The sequence below is a fragment of the Nannospalax galili genome, unplaced genomic scaffold (assembly GCF_000622305.1).
Source record: "Nannospalax galili isolate Female #2095 unplaced genomic scaffold, S.galili_v1.0 scaffold2378, whole genome shotgun sequence".
Classification (NCBI taxonomy): Eukaryota; Metazoa; Chordata; class Mammalia; order Rodentia; family Spalacidae; genus Nannospalax; species Nannospalax galili.
The window spans coordinates 151,305-154,281 of record NW_008340540.1 but is presented as its reverse complement, the minus strand read 5'-3'; the positions used below and the strand labels follow the sequence as shown (position 1 = coordinate 154,281).

Here is a 2,977-nt window from a genome sequence, read left to right as displayed (position 1 = left end):
TCTGTGAGTTCAAGTCCAGCCTGGTCTACACAGCAAGTTCTAGGCCAGCTGGTGCTACAGGGAGACCCTGTCTCAAACAACAACAAAATCCTTTTCTTTATATGACTTTTTATTTTAAAATTTTATTTATTTTTTTATGTTACATGTATGAGTTTATTGCCTACATGTAAGGTAGGTAAACCCATGTTGTGCAGTGCCCGTAGAGATCAGAAGAGGGACTCAGATTCTCCTGAAACTGAAATTATGGATGTGTTAGCTGTCATGTGGGTGCTGGGAGTCAAGCCTGGGTCCTTTGTAAGAGCAGCCCTAGTACTCTTAACCACTGAACCAACTCTCCAGCCCCCCCCCTTTTTTTTTGAGATGATCTCACTATGTAACTATGTGTAACTATTTCTGGTCCTGATCTTGCCACCCTCCTGCCTTGACCTCTCCTGAGTACTGGGATTATAGTAATGTGCCACCACACACAACAAGATATTTTTTGTTCCTTTATTTCTTTTTGTTTTTTTTTATTTGTTTTTTTGGTTTGTTACTGTTTTTTGAGATAGGGTTTCACTATGTAGCCTTGGCTTGCCTGGAACTTGCTATTTAGACCGTGTTGGCCTCTAACTCACAGTTAGATGGTCCTGCCTCTTCCTCTGCCCCCTGAGTGCTGGGATTAAACGTGTATGCCATTACACTCAGTGAATTCTCTGTTTCTTCATATCCCCATACTCAGATGGAAGTGGGAAGATGTTTGTGAGGCTGGTGGATAGAGCCTTTTATCAGTTACTTTTCTCATCACTATGACAAAATTGCTGACAAAAGCAACTTAAGGGTATGTTTTGGGTCACAGCTGAAGGTCCATTTCATCCTCGTGGGGGTATGTAGCAGCAGGAGCTTGAGATAGGTGAGTACATCCTTAGTCAAGAAGCAAATAATGGGGCTGGAGAGATGGCTCAGCAATTAAGAGCACTGGCTGTTCTTGCAGTGGACTTGGGTTGGATTCCCAGCACCCACATGGCAGCTAACAACTATCCATAACACCAGTTCTAGGGGACCTGATACCCTCTTCTGATCTCTGTAGCACTGCATGACACGGCAATACACTAATAAAATTAAAATTAAAAATTAAAAAAGCCAGGCCAGGCGTAGTGGTACATGCCTTTAATCGCAGCACTCTGGAGGCAAAGGCAGGCGGATCTCTGTGAGTTCAAGGTCAGCCTGGTCTACATAGTGAGTTCTAGGACAGCTGGGGCAACAGGGAGATCCTGTCTCAAAAAAAGACAAAAAAAAAAAAATTAAAAAAGCAGGGCATGGTGGCTCACGCCTTTAATCTCAGCACTCACTCAGGAGGCAGAGGCAGGTGGATTTCTGTGAGTTCAAGGCCAGACTGGTCTATAAGTTCCAGGCCAGCTGAGGACTAAAGGGAAACCCTGTCTCAAAAAGACTAAAAGATCAATTAATTAACTAATTAATTAAAAAAAGAAGCAGATAATGATAAATTCTGGGACTCATCCCCATCCCCCCATCTAGTGTTTTACCTACATGTATGTTAAGTGTACCATGTGTATGCAGTACCATGGAGATGAAAAGAGGGCGCTGGATCCCCTGGAACTGAGTGAGCTACCATAAAGGTACTAGGAACCAAACCTGGGTCATCTATAAGAGCAGCAAGCACTCTCTTCTTTTTATGTAGTCTGGGACCCTAGTCCATGGAATGGTACAACCCTTACTAATGGTGAATCTTCCCTTCAGTTATCACAGTCTAGAAATCTCTTAGACATGTGGAGAGTCTTGTCTTCTAGGTGGTTTTAGATCCTGTCAGGTTGACAGTATTAACCATCATAAGCCCTTTTCTCATGGTGGATGAAGAGTGAAGAGCATGGAGCTGAGTTACCTCAGTAATGTGCAGTAATAACATCATCCTCCAGCTGTATAGCCAGCTCTCCAGGCTCGACTCTTCCTTTGCTCTTGTCCTATTAACTACTTTGTGCTGGGGAGAGACAAAAAGAGAATTTGCCCCTCTTGTTAGCATAGGGCCCGCAGGTTCTGAGGGACCCAACTCCTATTCTATGTCATCATCCTGCTGGCCTGTAGGTGCTTTTGCTCCAACTCATTGTCCTTAAGAAATTCTGCTTGGCTGGGCATGGTGGTACACATCTGTAATCCCAGCAATTGGAAGACAGAGACAGGAAGATTGAGGAGTTTGGCCACATAGTTTGAGACCAGCCAGGACTAAAAAAAAAAAGTTGAAGTCTTTTCAAGAAATAATACTATTTTGCTGGAGAGATAGCTCAGTGGTTAAGGACATTGATTGTTCTTGCAGAAGACCTGGGTTCAATTCCCAGCACCCATATGGCAGCTAACAACTGTCTGTAACTCCAATTCCAGGAGATTCAAAAGCCTCTTCTGTCCTCCGTGGGCATTGCACAACACGGGTACACTTCCCTACATGCAGACAATACATGCGTATACATAAAATAAAAATAACAAATAAAATATTTTTTAAAAAGTCAACTGTGGTGATGCACATCTACAATCTTCATGTTTAGGATGGGTGGCAGAAACAGGCAGATCTTTGGGACTCACTGGCCAACCAGTGTAACTAACTTGGTGAGCTCAGGCTTAGTGAGAGACCGTGTCTCAGAAAACAAGGTGGAAAGCACCCAACATTAACCTCTGGCCTCTACATGTGCATGTGCACATTTATGTACACACTCCCCATGGGAACACGCATACATACACTACACACATGCACACAAAATAAATAATTTAAAGATGTGAATATTTGCTATCACAGATAACACACAAGGATGTGTCTGCCATTTACAGAGGGAAGGGAACATGAGCATGCTGGGAAAGCAAGAATGAAGGAAGGCAATGAGCCAGTCAGGAGATGGGTTGTAGGAATGAAAGCGACTGTGACTGTCATGGGAACTGGCTGTGCCAACACTGTGTTTTTGGAATAAGCTTTGTTACTCTGGAGTCCCTTTTA

The 2,977-nt window shown here is 43.4% G+C and overlaps 1 protein-coding gene across 1 annotated transcript in view; it reads left to right on the top strand.

The window, feature by feature from the left end:
• Positions 1-2,977, top strand: part of Arfgef2 (ADP ribosylation factor guanine nucleotide exchange factor 2) — a gene marked incomplete at its 5' end in the record, with an annotated part of 87,856 nt that overhangs the window by 25,249 nt on the left and 59,630 nt on the right.